Raw genomic sequence first — 25,357 nt, forward strand, 5'->3', positions numbered from 1 at the left:
ATTCTTGCCAGATTTTTATAAAACTTATACTATAGGTTAACATCAGCAATATTTCAGAAAAAGTTATATAATGATGTCCGATCGACTTTTTTTAAATATATGTAGTATCTCGGACAAGTTCTATAATGGTGTCCAATCAACTTTTTTGAAAAGAGTTATGTTTCTTGGAAATATTAAATTTATTGAGAATGGCCTTGTAAGCCCTCTTCCTGGTACCAATATTGCCATATTTGTTATAAAATTTATACTATAGGTTAATGTCAGCAATATCTCCGACAAGTTATATAATGATATCCGATCGACTATTTTTATGCCATCACTTGGCGTCTGTCGTCATCTGTCGTCTGTCGTCCGTCGTCTGTCGTCGTAAACTATTTCAAGAATCTTCTCTGAAACTACTGGGCCAAATACTTTCAAACTTTAACTGAATGTTCCTTAGGGTATCTAATTTATAAATTGTATCCGAAGTTTTGATCTATCAACAAACATGGTCGCCATTGCTAAAAATAGAACATAGGGTCAAATGCAGTTTTTGGCTTATAACTCAAAAACCAAAGCATTTAGAGCAAATCTGACATGGGTTAATATTGTTTATCAGGTCAAGATCTATCTGCCCTGAAATTTTCAGATGAATCAGACAACCCGTGGTTGGGTTGCTGCCCCTGAATTGGTAATTTTAAGGAAATTTTGCTGTTTTTGGTTATTATCTTGAATATTATTATCGATAGAGATAAACTGTAAACAGGAATAATGTTCAGCAAAGTAAGATTTACAAATAAGTCAACATGACGGAAATGGTCAGTTGACTTCTTTAGGAGTTATTGCCCTTTATAGTCAATTTTTAACCATTTTTCGTAAATCTTAGTAATCTTTTACAAAAATCTTCTCCTCTGAAACTACTGGGCAAAATACTTTCAAACTTTAACTGAATGTTCCTTATGGTATCTTGTTTGTAAATTGTATCCGAAGTTATGATCTATCAACAAACATGGTCGCCATTGCTAAAAATATAACATAGGGGTCAAATGCAGTTTTTGGCTTATAAATCAAAAACCAAAGCATTTAGAGCAAATCTGGCCTGGGGTTATATAGTTTATCAGGTCAAGATCTATCTGCCCTGAAATTTTCAGATGAATCAGACAACCTGTTGTTGGGTTGCTGCCCCTGAATTGATAATTTTAAGGAAATTTTGCTGTTTTTGGTTATTATCTTGAATATTATTATAGATAGAGATAAACTGTAAACAGCAATAATGTTCAGCAAAGTAAGATTTACAAATAATTCAAATGACAGAAATGGTCAGTTGACCCCTTTAGGAGTTATTGCTCTTTATAGTCAATTTTTAACCATTTTTCGTAAATCTTAAAAATCTTTTACAAAATTCTTCTCCTCTGAAACTACTGGGCCAAATACTTCCAAACTTTAACTGAATGTTCGTTAGGGTATCTAGTTTGTAAATTGTATCCGAAGTTATGATCTATCAACAAACATGGTCGCCATGGCTAAAAATAGAACATAGGGGTCAAATGCAGTTTTTGGCTTATAACTCAAAAACCAAAGCATTTAGAGCAAATCTGACCTGGGGGTTATATAGTTTATCAGGTCAAGATCTATCTGCCCTGAAATTTTCAGATGAATCAGACAACCTGTTGTTGGGTTGCTGCCCCTGAATTGATAATTTTAAGGAAATTTTGCTGTTTTTGTTTATTATCTTGAATATAATTATAGAAAGAAATAAACTGTAAACAGCAATGATGTTCAGCAAAGTAAGATCTTCAATTAAGTCAATTTGACCAAAATTGTCAATTGACCCCTTAAGGAGTTATTGCCCTTTAAGAACTTTTTTTGCAATTTGTTCATCATGTTGACTTACTTTAAAAAATCTTCTCCTTTGAAACTGCTGTATCAATTTCAGCCAAACTTAGGCTAAATGAGTTTCAGAGTATTTAGTATAAATTTTATATTTTATTTCCTTGTATGTCAAGAAACATAGCTATTATGGCTAAAATAGAACATAGGAGAAAATGATTATTTTTTTTGGCTTTTGAAGAAAATAGGACGATCCAAAAAACATTTAAATAAATTGAAAAGCCAAAATAATCATTGATGAGAGATTTAACCAAAAGAATTAAGGTGAGCGATTCCGGCTCTTGAGAGCCTCTTGTTTAAAAGAGTTATGCCCCATGGAAATATTAAATTTATTGAAAATGGCCTTGTTAGCGCTCTTACGGGTACCATTATTGCCAGATTTTAATAAAAACTTATACTATAGGTTAATATCAGTAGTATCTCGGACAAGTTCTATAATGGTGTCCGATCAACTTTTTTTAAAAGAGTTATGTCTCTTGGAAATATTAAATTCATGATAAATGGCCTCCTAAGTGCTCTCCCGGGTATAATTTTTGCCAGATTTTTTTATAAAACTTATACAATAGGTACATATCAACACTATCTCAGAAAAGTTATATAATTGTGGACAATCGACTTTTTATAAAGAGTGTATGCCTCTTGGAAATATTAAATTTATGATAGATGGCCTCGTCAGTATTCTCATGGGAACAATTCTTGACAGATTTTTATAAAACTTATACTATAGGTTAATATCAGCAATATTTATTAATGATTGACTTTTTTTAAAAGAGTTATGCCATTTGGAAATATTAAATTTATGGAAAATGGCTTCGTTAGTGCCAGATATTTATCAAACTTATACTTTAAGTTACAATCAGCAATATCTCAGACAAATTCTATAAGGGTGGACGATAGACTTTTTTAAACATAGATATGACCCTTGAAAATGTAAAGTATGTGCAACGCGGGGGACATAGGAACTCTGTTCTTTTATATCTTTATTAATCATGTTAATTAGTGCCAAATTTCTAAATAATTTTACAACCTAGTTAGTACATCAAAGGTCCGCTTAATTTCGAAACTAAGCAACTGTAGTTTGTACACCTGTGACAAATATTGAAGATACTGGTATTCTTTTGATTAACTGCATCAAGATATAATCAATAACTAAGGTGTCATTAAAGTGAATAAAACCAAAAAAAACAACAATTAAATCACAACAATCATTGACAATGGTCAATTGTTTGATTGACATTTTTAACTGCAACCTTTTCAGTCAAAATATTGAATGGAGAATTATGAATCCGCCAAAACCGTTCGTATACATGGTTGCCCCTTGATGAAGATGTTTTACACCCGTGAAAAAAACCCGCTATACAGTATATAATACCCTTACCTACATTGGTACTTCATATTGTCAAGAAGATGGGGGCCTTACCAGCAGTGATACTAAACACAGTATGTTAGGTAGATGATACCCGTACCAAAAGTGGTACTAAACACAGTCTGTTAGATAGTTGATACCCTTACCAACAGTGGTACTTAACACTGTATGTTAGGTAGATGATACCATTACCAGCAGTGATACTAAACACTATTTGTTAGATAGATGATACCCTTACCAGTAGTGGCACTAAACACTGTATGTTAGGTAGATGATACCATTACCAGCTGTGGTACTAAACACTATCTGTTAGGTAGATGATACCATTACAAGTAGTGGCACTAAGCACTGTCTGTTAGGTAGATGATACCATTATCAGTAGTGGTACTAAACACTGTATGTAAGGTAGATGATACCATTACAAGTAGTGGCACTAAGCACTGTCTGTTAGGTAGATAATACCATTACCAGCTGTGGTACTAAACACTATCTGTTAGGTAGATGATACCATTACAAGTAGTGGCACTAAGCACTGTCTGTTAGGTAGATGATACCATTATCAGTAGTGGTACTAAACACTGTCTGTTAGGTAGATGATACCCTTACCAGGAGTGGTACTAAGCACTGTATGGTAGGTAGATGATATCATTACCAGCAGTGGCACTAAATACAGTCTGTCAGTTTGATGCTCACATTACCAACAGTAGCACTAAACACAGTCTGTTAGGTAGATGATACCCTTACCAGTAGTGGTACTTAACACTGTATGTTAGGTAGATGATACCATTACCAGTAGTGGTACTAAACACTGTCTGTTAGGTAGATGATACCCTTGCCAGCAGTGGTACTAAACACGATCTGTTAGGAAGACGATACCATTACCAGTATTGGTACTAAACACAGTCTGTTAGGTAGATGATACCATTACCAGTAGTGGTACTAAACACTGTCTGTTAGGTAGATGATACCCTTGCCAGCAGTGGTACTAAACACGATCTGTTAGGAAGACGATACCATTACCAGTATTGGTAATAAACACTGTATGTTAGGTATGTGATACCCTTACCAGTGATGGTACTGAACACTGTCTGTTAGGTAGATGATACCATTTCGAGTAGTGGTACTAAACACTGTTTGTTAAGAAGATGATACCATTGCCAGTAGTGGTACTAAACACTGTCTGTTAGGTAGATTATTCCATAACCAGTAGTGGTACTAATTTCTAAACAAAGTCTGCTAGGTAGATGATACCATTAACCAGTAGTGGTAGTTGACGCAGTCTGTTAGGTAGATGATACCCTAACTAGCAGTGAAACTTCACACTGTTATGTTCCATATAGCGGGTTATTTTCGCAGGGTGTTTATTTTCGCCTTTTTAGGCGGATAAATGAAAATAGCGGAAAATGTATGCATACCTTTGTTAATTTTAAATAGTTAAAGCGTTTTTTGAATGATCTTTTTTTGTCAGCAGGTAAATAACGATACAATGGTAGCTTTTACAACATAAATGCAAATGGGCATTGTACTCACTTGTCTTTTATAAAATGATGTTGCCAGGTCTTAAACTGTATATCTTATTCAAAAGTGTCAAAATATTTAATTGTTAGATACTCAGTCGGGTATGTGTGTCCCCTGCGCAATGTGCTTCAGGTGACATGGAAATACTGGCGTCTGTCTGTCCTTTTTGGTCATTTTAGCAGTTTCACAGGTACAATTCTTGCCAGATTTTAATAAAACTTCTTCTATAGCATGTATAGGTTAATATGAGCAATATCTCAAACAAGTTCTATAATGGTGTCCGACCAACTTGTACAAGTGTAATTTATTTACTTGAAGAAGTGAAAAAAAATATACACATATAAGTAAAAAAATAATGTTTCAATAATCTCCCCTTAATTTTCTGAAAAATTTACTTGTATAAGTAAATTTTTCTTACAATCCCACAAAAATTTTGAGATGTAAAATCATGGCTTTAATGATTTTTTCCAGGTTTGCTGAAATTTTTTCATTACAGTTCAATGTTTCATCTTATTAATTCATCAAAGAAACTGATTGAGCAAAGATCTTGTATATTTGCGCAAGGCAATCAAAAATTGCTCCTTTGGGGCTTGTAAATGAGCAGTGTTAAGAAGATAACAGCCAAATGGGACTTTCATTGTCCATGAAATTACACTTAAATGATTAGTAAAGACATCTGCAAAGGGTACACAATTTAAAATTCTATTAGAGCAAAAAAATCTTCAGAATTCAAGAAAAGAAGAAAGGATGATTTTTTTACCTATACAAGTAAAAAAATCTGATTGCTGCAAGGGACATAACTAAGTCAATTTTTTTTACCTATACAAGTAAATAAAATTCACTTGTATAAGTATCCTACAAATTTACTTATATGTTTATTTTTTTTTTTACTTCTTCAAATAAATAAAATACACTTGTACAAGTAGTACCCCTGACTGACAATGAGATAAGATATATCACAACGCTAAAAACAGACATAGGGAGCTACATTGTACATTGTACCAATTGATATTCCAGGGGAGGGGCTCAGATAAAATTTTAAAAAGAAAGAACAGAAAAAGATCCAAAAAAATCCGGATGAGGAACCTCAACTTTGCAAAGATGACTGACAATGTATGAAAAAAAACAACCAGTCCAGGGTTACAAACGAAAAAAAAATCCTGAACAAAATTCTTCATCCAAGGGACACGCCCCCACCAACTTCCAAACCCACCCTTAAAAAAATAAATAGATGACCCCTTCTGACAGGGGTGGATCATGCCATTTTAAAAAGAGGCAGGGTGCCCAACCTAGGACGAAAGGGGGAGGGTCAAACCATATGTCCCCATTCAAATGCATTGATCGCCTAAAAAGGGGGGTCAACCCCCCCCCCCCCCCTGATCCACCACTGCCCTTTCACAAATTTCATTATAAATTAAAAATTGTTTGAAAATGAATTTTTTTGCGAGTAATGAAAAATTAAAAAAGATAATGTAAAAATTAAAATACCTCTATTCTTTTTCTCTTTCTGACCGCTCCCGATTGCCGAACATTCTTTCTCTTTTATCTTCTGCTGACACTGACAGTGTTGTGTCATGTAGCTTTTTGGGGGAAGAAAAGTCAAAAATAGTCGGCACTGCGTCTGATTTTAACTGTATTTTTAAAAATTTGTATCCAATTGAAGCTGCAAATAGTGGATTTACCACAAACTGATCATTGCTAAAATGTTTAGCGCACAATCCGGATGTGTTGAATGGCTGAAAGTTCTTCTTCCGTTTCACTTTGATTGTCCATTGTTTACGTCGTCTATCATCTTTCGGAAACTCAAATAATCCTACTCCTTGACCTGACCCAGTTTTGCAGTTAAATGCAACACAATACACCATACTAAATATAGATTTCAATTCATACACGCTCAATTAATTTCAACTTCTGTCAATGTCAAACGCCGATAACACGTATGACGTAGTAGGTAAAGGGAGATCATCCAAGAGTAAAAAATACGCGGGCAATTCAAATGGGTATAAAATTGTCTTTTTTCTTATGAATAAAACGGATTTTTTAAGATTGAATCCGATTTTTATCTGTTATTTATACTTATGGACACATGATCACAAGACATAATATTATATGGAAAATCAATCCTTGGAAATATCAAATTTATGGAAAAGGGCTTCGTTAACGCTCTCACAGGTATAATTCTTGTAAGATTTTTATGAAACTTATTCTATAGTTTACTATCAGCAATATCTCAGACACATTCTATAATGGTGGACGATCGACTTTAAAAAAAAAGAGTTTTAGAAATATGAAATATGTGCAACACGGAGGACATTGATACTCTGTTCTTTATTATCTTTATTAATTAGTGTCAAAGTTATAAAAATAAATTTACAACCTAATTAGTATATCAAATGTCCGCCTGTTTCCTAACTAATCAATTGTAGTTTTTACACCTTTTACAAGATCGAAAATACTGGTATTCAATGGATTACCAGCAGTGAAAGTAAACACTGTTCCATATAGCGGGTATAATATGTATAGACGCTTTAAGAACATTTTGAATTTGAGAATTATTTCAACATCATAAAGGGCCGAGATTTATATAAACTTTGTAATTTCCGAACATCAAATCATTCACTGCCAATAGAAAAATGGAGATTGCATAACATTGAAAAAGATGAAAGAAGAAGATTTATTCCAAATGAGCTAATACTCAGTTGTCTCATTGGCACTAACACCACATCTTCCTTAATCTAATACTCAGACACATTATCAAATTTAACACACTGTTTATTTTCAAAACAACCAAAGACAATAAGAAATCTCTGCAATTTTATATGATGTATTAATACTAAGCTTACTCCTTCCTAACAAGCATAATTTATTTATCATACTTAGGCCACACCAATTTGATTCCATGTTCGACGGACCCGCCCGCACCTCTTTTTTTCAAAACAGATTTTTTTTTTTTAAATTTATATTCCCGCTTCCCGCATCCGGAAAAGTAATCATGTCCATTTCCCGCACCGTTTTTTTTTGTTTGTAAATATTATAAAAAGATATCAACATTTGTTTTTAAAAACACAGTCTAACCTGTATATAACAATTTAAAACATAAAAGCACCCCACCACACTGTAAATCTGTGAGAATATTTGTTTCAGCATGAAACCTATTTATCCAAAGTGGGAGTGCTTCGATATAAATTTATAACAGCGGAAATACATGGAAAGAACAAAAAACTTGTTTCTTTCCCCTTACTTATATTCCCTATCAAAAAATGTTTGTTGTTAGAATAAAGTACAAAGAACTTCTGAAGGATTTGCCTTCAACTGCAATGATATTGTATGCTGGCGAAACAAAACTATCCATAACTGCTGCATGTTTATGCACCTGTGTTGATTGATTCAGAGGCCTGTCGTTCAGCAGTTATCGTTTGTTGATGTTGTTGGTATTTTCCCGTTTCGATATATAAATTAGATCGTTGATTTTCCTGTTCGAATTGTGTACGCTAATAATTTTGGGGTATTTTATAGCTTGCTGTTTGGCCTGTATCAAAGCCCTGTGTAAAAGACCGTACTTTGACCTGTGTTTGTTATTATCAGGTTGAGAACAACCCTTAGACAAAGATCATTTTACTGATGTAGAAAAGAAAATAGAAATACCAAGGATTTGTATAGTTCTTCTATACAAAACCTTGAAAACTTAGAATTTTGTACTCAAAATGAGGAGAGTTACATCATATTTTAAACAAATTTTTCTAAACATGCTACAATAGTGGTCCACTTATTTTGAATAATAGTAAACTTGTAAAAGTAAATGTGTTAACATGGTTAAAGTCCAGGAATATTACAAAATTCTTGGACATGTGTTGACCATTTAATACCAGATAGATGTATAGTTCTTTGAGAAAATATGGGCCCTTTCGTACAACCAAATGTATTATAACTTATATTGATCCCTCCTAAAACATGTAAAAGGGATATTTATAACATTAAGGGGTTGCCCCAAAACTGTTTATGACTTGGATGGAAAATTGTCTCAATGTCAGTCACACATACATAGTCCAGATTTAATTATTTCTTGGTGAACATGGAAAAAATACTTCAGAAATTAAAGAAATGTCAAAGTACAAGTGACAAATCAAGTTTTAATATTGTCAAAACCTACTATTATATGTTTACAAAAAAAATTTATAATCGCTCGCCTTTACTTTTCAGACTTCGCCTCAAAAATTTGCAAAATAATTTTTTTTTTATTAAAATTTTCAAATCGCTCGCTCGCCCCAAATTTTGGAGTCCAAAAATACGTAGAACAAGAAACTTAATTGGTGTGGCCTTATACACAAAAAGTATTTTTGTATACAATTTTAGCTTTCACATTTGACTGTATAAGTATATATATATTCTTTTATATGTTATCTCATCCGAAATTTTTTACGCATTTTTAATGCATTTTTATTTTTGTTATTATGCATATTATTTTTTTAACTTCTCTGTAACCTTTGTACTTGCATGGTTTTATGATAATAAACTATAATAATGATAAATGGTCGTTTGCACAACATATAGGCAAATGAGCATCGTACTGGCTTGTATTTTATAAAATGAGGTTGTGAGGTCTACTTAAACTGTATACCCTTATTGGTTAGTGTCTATGATATAATGTGACCCCGTCCCCTTAGTCATGATCTACATTGATCTAGTGGATGTCAAACTTCTGTCAGTTTTCTTGGCAAATTAATGTTGTTCTTTTTGTGTACTTTGGCTTCCTCACCTAATAAAAGTTGGCACGCAAGAATTAGCCTATAGTTATACAGAAAGTAGCATTTAACATGAAAATTCAATCAATTACAGTCAATTTGTTTTCCATAATTGGTTATGCAGACTATGTTTTATGGTTTTATATTGTATATCTAACATTTCTACAAGTTTTCTTATATACTCACAATATTTACTACTTATTTTACAGACTGCTGTACTAAGGATTAAAGGTATGTTCTTTATTTTATTATTAGACTTGAAACGATTGATACAAAGATGATTTCACTAAAATTGTTCTAAATTGTTGTCAAACACTATTGTGTAACGATTAACAGCTGTCTATTTGTTACACATTTTATTTCATTACCGTTACGGAACCGTCCCCTGTTTAGATATTAATTTGATCATTGGGACGCTTCAACTTTGGTTATGATTTTGTAACAATAAGGCATCATAGATGTCGTAGGCATTCTACCTTTTGTTCCCTGTTTAAAATCCACAGTAAGTCCTCAAGCACGGAGCAAAAAATTTCAACTCACGACAGTCTCGCTTTATAAGCGTTTGAGCATATTTACTTTACTTTAAACGAAATGTTTGATAGTTTCCTACATTGATAACATATAATTTCAAATAAATAAAAGAATAATGTTCTAATTAATGAAAATAGCTCTTTATCATATCTTTGTAGATAATAAAGTTCCAACTGAAATAGAATTAATGGCTGACAAAAGATCTGTTCTTTTGTACCTCAAATTACTCGAGTCAGGATTTGAGAAAAAAAGAGACATACGTTTAGTAATAGTTGGGAAGAAAGGTGCGGGTAAGACTTCATTGGTTAACAGGTTATTCAAAGAAGGAAAGAAAGATGGTGGACCCACATCCTTTTTTAAAAGATTGTTGGGAAGAAATAATGCAGATGTCGCAAGCACAAATGGAATAGAAATTCATGTGATAAAATGTAAAGCACAATTTGGTGATAGCATTTGGAATAAATTAGAAGGTATGGCATGTCTGGTATAAAAATATTTAAGATCCCGTCCCTTGGATTTTCATGGCATTCCATGGAATTTACATTGCAAACTTTTTGCCATGAAAACGATAGAGTATTGAAACGAGCTTTTTCATGCATTGCATCGAAAAAAAAGAGTGTCAAGAATTGTTTACTCAGTATTTCAATCGTTGCCATGAAATTCATGACAACCATTGAAGGATGAAAAGCATTGCAGCAATGGCAAATTGCCATAATTTTCATGGAAAGTGTGGCATCGAAGGCAGGTTGACATGAAAACGATGGCTACAACTAAAGATTTCCATGGAAAGTATGGCATCGATGGCCGGTTGACATGAAAACGATGTCAGGTTGACATGAAAACGATGGCTACAATTAAAGATTGCCATGGAAAGTATTGCATCCATGGCATTTCCCTGTATTCACTCTCAAATGGACATGCAGATACTATTACCTTGTATGATGTAATTCTGTATAGGTGAATAATATATTCTATTCAAACTAGGACACCGGGAAAGTAATTATCTGCAGGAGTTCTCAGCAGTTTGAATTAACCTGATTACTTTCACAATAATGCTACACCTTTTAAATTTCATTGCCATATATTGCTGGCAAAATAGATTAAAATAATAAAAACTATTAAAATTAACTATGTTTAATTGTAAAGTTTTAAAACATTGAAATGTTCAAAGTTCATTATTGCTATCTGTCGTCTATCTTGTCTTGTGTTCCTTACTTGGCTTCGGCAGATAGCTGATGACCTGGTGGAAAACTTTCCATTTCTTTTGTATGATGCCTAAAAAACAAGTTACCCTATTATTTTTTTATTCTGAAAAATATCATATATATATACATGTACTAGTGTATTAAAATTAACCAAAAATGTGTTTGATATTTTGAACCACTGGTCTTTGGTACTTTTATCAAGAGATAATGTGTGATAATTAATTAAAAAAAAATTGAAATCTTTGTAAGACCCACATGTAGATGCTCAGAAAGCGTGACCTTCCAACAGCTATCATGTCACTGACATGATAGCTGTTGGAAGGTCACCAGTCATGCATTGAAGTGCAAATTATAATTAAAAGTTTATATAGCTTTCTATACCCATATCTCTTGATGCATTGGTAACATTTCCACATATTCCTCTATTTATAGTTACATTGTATTATTAACATAAAGTATTAATTGTGGTGAGAGTGACTATTATTGACCACAAAAGAAGCAGTTGATTGTAGATATTTTATAAGTTTGTATTGTTGGTTTTATATTTTCCGATTTAGTTTCATGTCCATCAACATTTTGATTTGGTCTAACATAATAAAACGTCAGTCACCGTCTTTCTACTACCAGTAGATGAATGCATATTTACCCTTATTGTAAAAGCAAGTGCCATTGACCTATAATATTTTTTCATTGTGATGATAAGTACATATTGCTGTCATTTTTCTTGTTTGACACAGGCTTCTCTCCAATTCTCTTTCTTTGGTGTATCCATATAGTTTCTGCTACTTGTGGGAATGGTACATTCACTAACTGTTGAAAGCCGCTATTTTTGATATTCTGTTCGACAATTGGCCTGTAAAATTTCATTGAAAATTTTATGTAAATACTAAGATACTTTCTTATCATGATCATGATGATTGATACCTTCCAGAAAAAAATCTTATCAATATCATATGAGTTTCACTTAACAATTACGCTGTAGTTCACCAAGCCTTAAAGTAAACTAAATAAAGACGCATATCATTATTTTACATGTCAGGAAATATACCTGATCACAGTAATGACTATTGACTGTAAATTAGTGTAAACGCTAGTGAACCCCCCCCCCCCTGTTTTTTTTATTATTTTTTTTTATCCTAATTGAATTTTTAAACTCGTTTACCCACAGTGAAAATGAACATGCTTCTAACATTTAATGTTCTTAAAAAAAGTATATTTGGAAGAAATTATATATGATAATATATATTGTTCACTGTGGCCCTTCCATGTGTTCAAACTTCAGATCAGGGATACAATGACTGTCAATGTTGACGTTATATTTTTCTCTGTTTGTGCACTTTTGATACCTATTTGGAGTTTCTAGATACGATTCATACATTATTCGTTCTTTGTGTAATCATACGTTTTTTGATTGAGTTAAGTCTGCTAATTGATATTTTATCGTATGTTTTTATATGTTGTGATGTTATGCTATTGTTTAAGAAAAAGGGAGAAGGTTTGGGCCCATTAAAACGTTTAATCCCGCTGCAAATGTTTGCACCTGTCCTAAGTCAGGAATCTGATGTACAGTAGTTGTCGTTTGTTTATGTAATGTATAGGTGTTTCTCGTTTCTCGTTTTGTTTATATAGATTAGACCGTTGGTTTTCCCGTTTGAATGGTTTTACACTAGTAATTTTGGGGCCCTTTATAGCTTGTTGTTCGGTGTGAGCCAAGGCTCCGTGTTGAAGGCCGTACTTTAACTTATAATGGTTTAATTTTTAAATTGTTATTTGGATGGAGAGTTGTCTCATTGGCACTCACACCACATCTTCCTATATCTATATGAAAAACAGTGATAGCCACATAGAAATATCGACATACCATAATGATACTTGATAAACGGCAAGTTTCTCCTCGACTTCGTCCTTTGTTGTTCTATCTCTTTGAAAACCGGAAAGGCGCGAGTTTAAGTAATGCGCATGGGCAATCTAACTTCCTGTTCAAATCCCGCGAAAATATTAATAACATAAATTGCGATCTTTATTCAACCATTTGAAAACTCTTTACGTTATTTTTATGCAAAATTAATAAAATATACTAATATGTGAAAAAATTTAATGCATTTTATTTCTTTTTCCAATGAAATTTGGTACCTTATGATTCCCCCCCTCTTTTCCCCATACACACTTGAAGACACTTATCAGTATCTTAAGTTTAAGTGAAATTTATACACAAGGTTTGAAACCACAAAAGGAAGATTGGAATTGATTTAATTGGTTATGGTCCAACAGTTAAGGAATAAGGGGCCACAAACAATACTTTTCTAATACTTTGTATTGGTTGCTTATTTCTTGACCATTTCAAGGGGTTTTCGTTCTTGAATTCTTGGGGTTCTTCTTTAATATGCTGAGTGTTACCATGTATTAAGTGTTTGGAATTTGGGCCCCGTTTTTAAATTGGTTCACATTTAGGTCCAAAGGGTCCAAAATTAAACTTTGTTTAATTTCATCAAAAGTTATTGGTGAATTGTTGGAGTTCTTTGATATGCCAAACAGTGTATTTAAATTTTCAATTTTTGGTCTCGTTTTCAAATTGGTCTACGTTAAGGTCCAAGGGTCCAAAATAAAACTAAGTATGATTTCATTAAAAATTGAATTCTTAGGGTTCTTTGATATGCCAAATCTAACTGTATATTTAGATTTTTGATTTTGAGTCCTGTTTTTCAGTTGGTCCACATTAAAGTGCCAAGGGTCCAAAATTAAACTGACATTGATTATAACAAAAATTTAATTTCTTGGTGTTTTTTGATATGCTGAATCTTAACATGTATTTAGATTTTTGATTATTGGCCAAGTTTTTAAGTTGGTTTATTGTGACCACCTTAACTTCCAAAATTAAAATGTTTTGTTTGCATTCAACAAAATTAAATATAAGGAGTTCTTTGATATGCTGATATATATCTAACCATTTATTTCGATTTTTGATTTTTTTAACCCTGTTATCAAATTGGTTTACATTGAGGAGGTCTAAAGCTTCCCAAATTAAGTTGTGCTTGATTTCATCAAAAATTTATTCCTAAAGGTTCTTTGATATGCACAATCTAACTGTGTATTCATATTTTTTACTTTGGGTCCCGTTTTCGAATTGGTCCACCTTTAGGTCAAAATAAAACTTTTTGTTTGTTTGATTTCAACAAAATTTGAATATATAAAGGGGTTCTTTGAACTGCTGAATCTGACCATGTATTTAAATTTTGAATATTGGACCATTAAAACTAAATTTGTGTCAAATATTTAATGGCAATCCAAATTTAGAACTGTATCAAGCTTGAATGTTGTGTCTATACTTGCATTAACTGTTCAGGGTACGACCACAGCTGTCGTATCAAGCTGCACCCTGCAGAGTATTTTTTTGATAATGTTTTCAATAACTTTTTATGTTTCAAATCATCACAATATTCTAAGTCGATTTTCTTTGAAAATATTCTAAGTCCAATTTGCCTTCGTTTTCATCTTACAAAAATTCTAAGTGCTGCTTTTCCATCGTTTGCCTTCCTTAAAAATTTCAAAGTCCAAATTTGGCATCGTTTCCATCTCCCAAAAAAGATAAAGTCCAAACTTTGCCATCGATTGCCATAGATTTTCATCCTTTCCATGGAATTTCTTTCATGGCAAATATGAAAACGATGGCAATTTTTGCCATGGAAAATATTTGCCATGAATTTCATGGAATTTCATCAAATTTTACATCGTTTCCATCCTTTTTCCATGAAAAATGGATGGCATAGATGGAATGCCATGAAAATCCTAGGGACGGGATGTTTTACATCTCTGACCTCTTTGTCTCAGACAGGTTTACATGTATGAAATAGCCATTATATCATTTTAAAGACCAGAGCTGTTTTGATATATATAATTAATTTTCACATATGGATGTAAGTTTTCAACCTGAATCAAAATGAAGACTAATTTCAAGTTCAGATTTATTAAGTCAGCATCTCTATTTGAAAATGCTTAAAATGTATAGCACTACCCACCATCCATTATTGTTTGATAAAAGTAGATTACTCATTTTAAACTTTGTGCATATCAGTTCCAAATGTTGGCCAATTTTAGGAAACCGCTTTTGTGGTCTCATGGAGCTTGTTCTCCTCAAGTGCGAAAGGTAATAGGCTCGAACACTGGCCTCATCAAATCAAAGACTTCAAAATTTGTATTTGCTGTTTCTCTGATAAGCATAGAGCATTAAGAAGTAAGAGCAAAGACTCCTCAACTCGGAGTACAAATAATGTAGGATAACATGTCTTCCTGTGCTTCTTGTGAACAAGCATGTTAACAAACAAGACCACCTTAAGTGAGCAATGAGAATCAACATGTCAAAGATAAGAATGCGGTATGTTTGAAAACAACAACATCCCATTATGAAAAAAAAACGTTCTGTCAAAAAGAAATTATAGAGAACAGTACGGTATAATTTGTTTTTTAACGTTTAAATGACAAGAGATGTCCAGCATGTGAAGTGAAAGTGGGACACTATAACATCAATGACGTCTGTAGCTTAATGCAATGACTATAATTAAAAAGAGGTGGTATGAGTGCCAGTGACCCAACTCTCCATCCAAGTCACAATGTATAAAAAGTAAACAATTATAGGTCAAAGTAGCCAGCTTGACTAGCTTGCTTACTAAATGCCGGCATATTGATATCAATGAGTAAAACAAATATAGTACAATGTATCTATCAAAGCAAAAGTGCCAGAAATTCGAAAAAGTAAAAAGTAAACATCTGAATAAAGCCTGTGTTAGATGTATGATGTGTGCTGTAATTCTGTATATGTCTATTATTAATACACTTCTTGTTAATGAACAATTTTTATTCCGTAAACATACTGTATATTATCTTATATGTATTTACATTAATAAATTGGAATTGGTCGCTAGGTTGAGTCTCCAGATCAGCAGGGTCATCTAGTACAAAGGATATTTTTTCACATTACATTAACATGTTCTCATCTCATATCTACATTTAAAGTACATTAAATATATATGAAAGAATAATTGATGGTTAAAAACCTTAAAATCTTCAAATTGGTTGAAAAAAATGCATGTTTATGTAAGACTTCCCTTAATTCGAATAGCTCTATTTACAGGCAAAGGCTCATATAAATTTGACTTTGGAAAAATTGTTATAAATCTGATGTAGAAAATAAGTGTTCAGATGCTTATAATACTTAATATATAATACTCAAAAGCATTTAAAAAGCTAATTTTTGCAATATTTAAATTGTTTAGGCCTACATTTTGACAAATGAAAATATTTTATTTAAACGTAAAAAAACCCCATCTACATGTCGATACTAAATTGACCCTATAATATAATTCCACAAAATTTGGCCAACTATCTCATAATTCCCTAAGTGTATGTTATGTTAAGTTTTATTAAGATTGTTCAAGTTTTTCTGCCCTACTAGGTTCAAGGACACAGTTATTAACCTTTGGTTTTCGTTGTCTACGAATAAATTCCCTAGTGTGAACAATGTATAATTATTTGTTTTATAAATTGTCCCAATTTGTTTCTTAGTATTTAATGCATGCAATAATAAGTAGGTGGATTATAATATGTTAAAAAAAATTGGGTGCTGAATCTTAAGGTAGATGGGGTGTCTAAATTATAATCCATAGAATCTTTTAATAATTTGCCAAAATGTAGTTCATATCCTGCTTGTTTAAAAACATTAATAAAAATAATGGGTCACTGGACTTATTTTCACGCTACAGGTTGTTCAAAATTGTCAAGATTTTGTATAGATTATGCATGGATAACCCATTTTTTCGCCATAAAACGCAAACCACACCATAGAATTTTGAGATAAGATATGAAAAGATAGCTTCAATATTATGCTTTCAGACAAGAAAAAGAAAAAAATGGGGTCACCGGACTCGTTTTCTTGCTACATGTAAAAATGGGTAAATTCCTAACACATTCTATTGTAAAAGTAACACTATCTGAATTATCTGCCCTTGCATTTGAGTTGCCTCCCCTTATTTGACAAAGTTGGAAAAAATTGAATCAAACAAAAGAATTCTTATTTTTGTAAAATACAATCATAAATATGATCAAACATGGCATTTTCTATATTATAATGAAAATAAATTCTTACACATGAATTACCTACTACTATAAAAATTTGCACATTTCATCAACGATCTAGACCTTGTTTTCTAGTATTTCAAAATCCAAGATGGAGGAAGACACCCTATCTACCTTAACACAGAATTGTCAATATTTTGAGATAGCTGGTAGAAGTTTCTGTAATTTTGGTATTATGTGTTCCAATAGTACATTTGTAGTAGAACACTACACTATAAAATTATTTTTTAAATAGAGAAGGAGGGATTATTTTAATTTGAATTTAGTGTCTTAAAGAAATGTACTACGAAATAACTGTGTTCTCGGGCCTATTGGTGTCATCAGACACATATTTCTTTTAATCTTTGTTTACTAATAATCCATCTCATATCTGTTTTAACACGTTTTAAGGGAAACATATAGCAGTTAAATTTGTTTTTATTATAGGTAACTATAAAGAAACTGAACTTAATGCGAGATTATTAAAACCATACGAAGAAAAACTAGCCAATACGCATAGCTTAGCCAGCATTGAAAAAGCAGCCCACAATACCTTTAACGACAACACTTCACCGACAGGTTTTGATGAATCAAAGGTACCTTTATCAACTTCTCAGCCTACAAAACTAAAACATCCAGTAGACGCTGATTGTAAAGAAGAAACACAAGACGACTCTCAAATCGAAAGCCAAGTAGCCACTGTCTATACTGAAAAAACCCCAGAAGACACTGAAGTTAAACATTCAGACGGAACTCATGAAATGGTTAAAGACAATACCCTCATAACCAATTTGTACAGACGTGTTGATGAATCAAATGATTCAACATTTTTTTCTCAACAGAGTGAAAAAATAAAATCTCCAGTAGTCACTCAAGTTGAACCTCCAGTAACCACTAAATCTAAAATAACCAATCAAGAGCAAGAAAACCTACTATTATCAAAAGCACATATGGATATCAAAGCCATGATGGACAAATCTAAAATTGATTTACATGACAAAGAGGAGTATGTCAACTTTTTATTATGGGATTTTGCAGGTGATGAAGAATTTTACCACACACACCAGACCTTTCTGTCCCAAGATGCAATTTATCTCGTTGTTACAAAACTGAATGAGGCTGATGACAAAAATGCACAAGGTAAGTATTGATATATGATGTTTAAAACTTTTTTTTTACCAGATTTTTGAAAGAAAAAATCGGGCGCTGCTAAACAGTGTTCGTCCATTAACATGAAAATGCTGTGCTGAAGTTATTTTCAAATTCAGGATGTCCACCTCTGATGAGCCAAACATTTTGTGAATTCACATTTTTTTCTTATACTGATTTTTAGATCTATATGACTACAAAGAATTAGTTAGTGAAGAAAAGCATCATATTGAGCTTCTTTTGTTTTTTTACAATCCCCCTTTGAAAATACCTTTTTTTCATGATTTTCCCATTATTCATCATAGTTTTCCTATTTTTAGGCTATAATCGTGAAAAAAAAATCTCATTTATACAACTAAATTTTGTTTTTATACTTTCAATAAAGATGAAGTAGGCCTTGAAATAAATTAACTTAAAAAAAAATATAGATAGGTGTTAAAATCAGAAAGTTGTATCATATTGTGATATTTTTTGTGGGTGAAATTACCATGTTGTCAATTTTGCTTACCCTTTCGGAGCACCTGATTTCACTCCCGGTATTTAGTGGAGTTTGTGTTGTTTCTTAATTATTATTTATAACTGTTGATGTAAATGTCCTTTGGTTTTGTGAGTCTTTATTTACTCTTTGGTTTTAACTGTTATCCTCTTTGTACATTTAGTACTTTTAAGTACCAGATGCATATTATTCAAACGTGTTTGTTATAAGTAATTGAAAAATACATAAATTTGAAAAGATTTTTTTTTTATATGTGATGAACATGATTCTGGTTTAATCATTACTTGTACCACTCACCAGTTTTCACAAAACTTGGCTAACAAGACTGACTTGATTACATTTATTTTAGTTACATCTCTTTGAACAGAAACTGGGGTTCATGTATATCATGTATATATTAATTCAAATATATTTCCTTCTGTGCATTCGTCTGTAAGTCTTTTTTTTGTTTGTTTCCTTATGGTAGCTTCAGTTCACCTTTATCAACACTTCTGTATGGATATTGTGTAATAGGGGCATTTATTTGACCAAATGTATTTAATTTTTGTCGAGCCTTCGACTTTAATCGAAAAAGCGAGACTAAGGGATCCTTCATTCCATCGTCGGCGGCGGCGGCGGCGGCGTCAACAAATATTCACTCTGTGGTTAAAGTTTTTGAAATTTTAATTACTTTCTCCAACTATCCTGGGTTTGTACCAAACTTGGTCAGAAGCTTGTTTATGATCATAAGATAGTATCCAGAAGTAAATTTTGTAAAAATAAAATTCCATTTTTTCCGTATTTTACTATAAATGGACTTAGTTTTTTCTGCGGGGAAACAAAACATTCACTCTGTGGTTAAAGTTTTTAGAATTTTAATAACTTTCTCAAACTATCCTGGGTTTGTACCAAACTTGGACAGAAGCTTGTTTATGATCATAAGATAATATCCAGAAGTAAATGTTGTAAAAATAAAATTCCATTTTTTCCATATTTTACTTATAAATGGACTTAGTTTTTTCTGCGGGGAAACATTACATTCACTCTGTGGTTAAAGTTTTTAGAATTTTAATAACTTTCTTAAACTATCCTGGGTTTGTACCAAACTTGGACAGAAGCTTGTTTATGATCATAAGATAGTATCCAGAAGTAAATTTTGTAAATAAATAAATCAATTTTTTCCATATTTTACTTTTAAATGGACTTAGTTTTTCTGCGGGGAACCATAACATTCACTCTGTGGTTAAAGTTTTTAAAATTTTAATAACTTTCTTAAACTATCCTGGGTTTGTACCAAACTTGAACAGAAGCTTATTTATGATCATTAGATTGTATCCAGAAGTAAAGTTTGTAAAAAGATTACTCCGTTTTTTCTGTAATTTACTTTTAAATGGACTTAGATTTTCTTACAATCATAAAATAGTAACAAGAGGAATATTTTTATTGATTTTTTTCCTCATTGTTGTTGAGCCTGCGATTTACAGCAAAAATAGGCGAGACACTGGGTTCCGCGGAACCCTTACAATTTTTTTTATTTTATAACATTATACTACATCAATCCTTCCGACAGACAGATGTGAAATCAATGAATATACTAGATATGCAGTTTTAACTTATACAGGTTTAAGATTCAGTCTGTACATAATACTTATACATTTATATATTTTGCATTAGTATGTTATTATGCATGTTCCTTTAGGCATCGAGTTTTTTTATTATTATCTTGAACATCTATCATGTCTATATTTTATTACGCATAATGTTTACGTATAATTGGATTTTCTTACGGGAACTACAAGCCAGGGCTTTCTGTAGTTGGTATCAGGCTTCATATGAAAATACTATTCTATATTAGGTATTTCCCTATTCATCTATTAGACACAAAAATATTCGATGCTTATTAAATTCTTGTGGTATCAGGTGATAATATGATAATGTAAGCAACGGGTGGTATTAGCTAAAATGGACACCTCTAGAAATTGCTGCATGCTACAATCATTTTTTTGTAGAAATGTTTCAGTTGTGGATGAATTCAATACATTGCTACTGTAGACTTGATGATCAGCAAAATAAACCTAAAAGTGTTAAAATGGATGAGAGTACGGAGAAAGAGGAGACAAATATGTGTGATCCACCAGTAATTCTTGTTGGTTCACATAAAGACAAAGTCAGAAATTCAAAGGGAGAAACGGTATGTGAGATCACCAGCATACAGTATTAAAATATTCATATCAAGTCAAAGCAGAAAAAAACATTTAATTGTATTACTGTACAAACAGAGTTAACTTTACATGACTGAATAAGATTTGGGTTACTATGATGGCAAAAGTCAAGAAATCAATATTTCTGAAAAGGAAGAGGCAAATTCGTTGAAAGTTGATTTAAATTATTAGAAAAACAAATGATACTTTCCAACAGTGTCATCTGGTTGTTTGAAGGAATTTAAACCTTTGTTATTTATTTTGTCCAATTTAATGTATACCATTACATTTGTCATGCTTGTTCTCTGTGTTCTTCATTTAAATTTGTTCATAGAGAAAGTCAACCCTTATTGATTTATTTACCTGAATAAACAAAATAATGTTTAATTAGATCAATTTATGTCTTGTTAGTTTTGCGACAAAGTTCACTGGTTTGATGCTTTGCCTTGACAAAGAACAGTACAGAATAACATGTGTTTAAAGCACACAAACCCTTAAAACATAGAACAATATGTTTTCAAAGCATACAAACCGTAGCAGCATACTGATTTTCATTTGCATATTCACACCACATCTTGAAGGATGTTAGATAAGATAAGTTCAAGACCAAACAGTCCTTCTTTACCCCTGATCGAAACGAGACTACTAGCCTTTGATTTTAATAACCACAAAAAAAAATGATCTTAAATATATAATATTTTAGTAGTTAATATTAATAACTGTGTTGGTAAAAATGACCAAAATAATGAAATGAACAGCAAAATACTCTACATCTACCAACGGTGTCATCGACCCTGTTGTTTTACAAATAATCACAATGTATACCAGACTTTAATGTAGTACTCTATACATATTAAAATAAAGTGTTAAGAGAGAAATAATCACTAAAATGATATAACATACATTGTTTCGATGTCAAATTATTGTAGACATTTGGTGTCGTACTGATTCGATTGTGGAATAAATCGATGTCCTTGACCAATATGTATTATTGTTGACTACCAAATATGTGCTCTATGTAATTTCTTTTATTTTAAAAATGCATGTATTTTTGGAGACACTTAAATATTTCAGAACCTTTGTAATTGAATTTGGATAACAATACAAACGATAGTTCAGCACGTCCTGAAATAGCTTAGAAACTCCATATTTAAATTCAGGGTATCCAAACATATAATCACCCAGCATCCCGGAAATAGTTTAGGAATACATATTTGAATTCTGGGTATCAATATAAAAAAGATGATGTGATATGATTGCCAATGAGACAACTGTCCACAAGAGACCAAAATGACACAGACGTTAACAACTATAGGTCACCGTACAGCCTTCAACAATGAGCAAAGCCCATACCGCATAGTCAGCTATAAAAGGCCCTGATAAGACAATGTAAAACAATTCAAACGAGAAAATTAACGGCCTTATTTATATAAAAAAAAATGAACGAAAAACAAATATGTAACACATAAACAAACGACAACCACTGAATTACAGGCTCCTGACTTGGGACAGACACATACATAAATAATGTGGCTGGGTTAAACATGTTAGCGGGATCCCAACCCTCCCCCTAACCTGGGACAGTGGTATAACAGTACGTACAACATATGAACGAACTATAAAAATCAGTTGAAAAAGGCTGAACTCATGAGATGGACAAAAATACAAGTGGACGTGGCCGGGGAACTTATACATCCACACACAAAAAGACACAATACATATTATCATTCAGCACCTCCAGAAAAAGTTCAGGACCTCGAAAATTTGCTTGCTGATTGCCTTTTATCCTGAAATGTTTCAGGACCTTCATTATTCTATTTGAGGATAATTCGAGTATAGACTTACACAAATAATTGATGATAGGATAGAAATTGCTTTATTTCAGGAGGCCGTTTAATTCATATTCGTTAGGTATTAGATGATCAACAGAATTCGAATCCAGGATATCCTAAAGAATTGATGAAAGTATTTCAGGTCATCCATAATTTGCTATATAAATTATGACGATTTACAATAATATATGTACATAACAGATGGACTTGAAACTTCTAGAATGCCCACCCAATATGATGAGTCAGAAATAAAAAGAAAGGTCGCCCATCGATTTTTGAAATTTTCAAAACGGTCATAAAAGAGGGGCGAACGATACATGAGGGATATTAAATATACATGTAGATATCCTTCCCTTTCTAATATATTTATGTCAGTTAACCTCATAGTATAATTTTTAACATTGACATGTTTTTGTTAGGTTTTCTTTATCACATACTAGAGATTTCCAATAAAATGACTTTACTCGACATAACCGACCTAACTCAACGTATTTCGTCCTACTGCATTGAAGAGTGACGGAGGGGAGCATACACTGCATGCATGTTTTGCTCTTTGAACACGCATTGTTGCTGGAATATGCCTTCAGTAAAAATCAACCACAACTATTGTTTTTACTCTTTAAATATTTTGTCATTAAACTTTGAATGATTTTATTAACATAAATACTATAAAGGAACACGTACATTACCAACTTGTAATCAAACACACCCATCATTTCTTGTCATTTCACTTGACCCATATCTTAGTTCTTCTCACATTATGAATTTTAAAAACTACAAAGACGACATTTAGCATACAAATATTAAAATAACGAATTCCGAAGCGAGAAGGTTGCCTTTTTGTTGTTTTAAAAAGAATAAACGTTAAAGGTAAATTCCAACACACTCGAATGTAAAAGGTGTACTCGACTTGTAAAACAAAATAATATTTTTCTATAATTTAATTGAAGATAATTTGATGTGAGCAGAAATTCATATCAATGATATATTTTTCAAAAGCACTTTTTCGTCTTTAACTATACCAAATTATGGGGCGAGGTTTTCGTTTAAGTATACCTAAACTTGCATCCGAGGATACAGGGGTAAAGGGCGTATTCCCCCTTTTCGATCGATAAATAAGAAATTAAATATTATAAAACATTAAAAATCGAAAAGAAGAATCTATCTGATAACGACACACAAAATCAATACAAATATCAAATAATAAGTTCATTAAATTTTGCAATTATATCTGAAAATCAAAGTCATTGTCGAAACCATGAAAGACAACTCCAATGAATCGTATGATAGGTAAAGATACGTATATATACGTGGTCTTATGACAGTGAAGTTTAGGCGGGAATCTCAAGAATCATGTGATATATAAAAATCATGATTTCTTTCGTTTTTCATCATCTTAGAAATATTTGATATTGATTAAATTTATTATGAATGGGTTTCCTAGTTTATAAATAATGAGTTAAAACTTGAGTAACGCATTTTACAAAATTAATTGGTTAGCAATAACCGGTCCCGTTACGTGCGTACGTCGAGTTAGGTACGTATGTCATTTTATTGGAAATCTCTACTTAGTAATTAAAATACTTTTATTACAGATAGGGATTAAATGCAAGAAGCAGATTGAAAGCTACGTGAAAGGTGTTTCAGATGATGCCTGTGGACATATACGATCTGAATACTTCATTTCAAATACAAAAGATGATGATAGTGTATTCCAGAAAATAAAACAGGACATATTAAACTTAGCCAGAGGAATGAAATCATGGAATAAAGCCTACCCATTGAAATTTACACAACTGGAAAAAAGTCTTCAAGAGAAGATGATAGAGTTACAAATTCCAATTATAACTTTTAATGAACTGATGAAAATCTCTCTTGAAACACCAATGCCAATGAATGATGAGGAACTTGTGTTGTTTTTGAAACTTCACCATGAATTAAGAGCTATAGTTTATTTTGGGGATCTTCCTGATTTTATTATTTTAGATACACAGTGGCTGTCGGACGCTTTTAAATGCATAGTTACAGCAGAGAAATTTCAATTTGATGTAAGCAGACATAAAATGAAGGACAAACTGGAGGATTTAAATGTTAGAGGAATATTACATACTGAGGTTTTGGACGATATATTTAAAAATGAAAGAAATGTTTTGTATAAACATGAGCAACATAAAGATGATATCCTTAATATTATGGAGAAGTTTGATATCATTATACCTGCAACCCGAGAAAGTGCTGATGAAAAACCTTGCTACTATGTTCCTTGCATGGTAAAATCACAACCCGAATATGACACATATAAGATGTTGAATGTAACCAAAGATACCTGTCAGAAATCCACATGGTTATGTTTCAAATTTA

The 25,357-nt window shown here is 32.1% G+C and overlaps 1 protein-coding gene across 1 annotated transcript in view; it reads left to right on the forward strand.

Moving 5' to 3' along the window:
* Nucleotides 1-25,357, forward strand: part of LOC134691303 (uncharacterized) — a 259,838-nt gene that overhangs the window by 220,008 nt on the left and 14,473 nt on the right. The window lies entirely within an intron of this gene.

Source organism: Mytilus trossulus, chromosome 11, assembly GCF_036588685.1.
Source record: "Mytilus trossulus isolate FHL-02 chromosome 11, PNRI_Mtr1.1.1.hap1, whole genome shotgun sequence".
NCBI classification, from domain to species: domain Eukaryota; kingdom Metazoa; phylum Mollusca; class Bivalvia; order Mytilida; family Mytilidae; genus Mytilus; species Mytilus trossulus.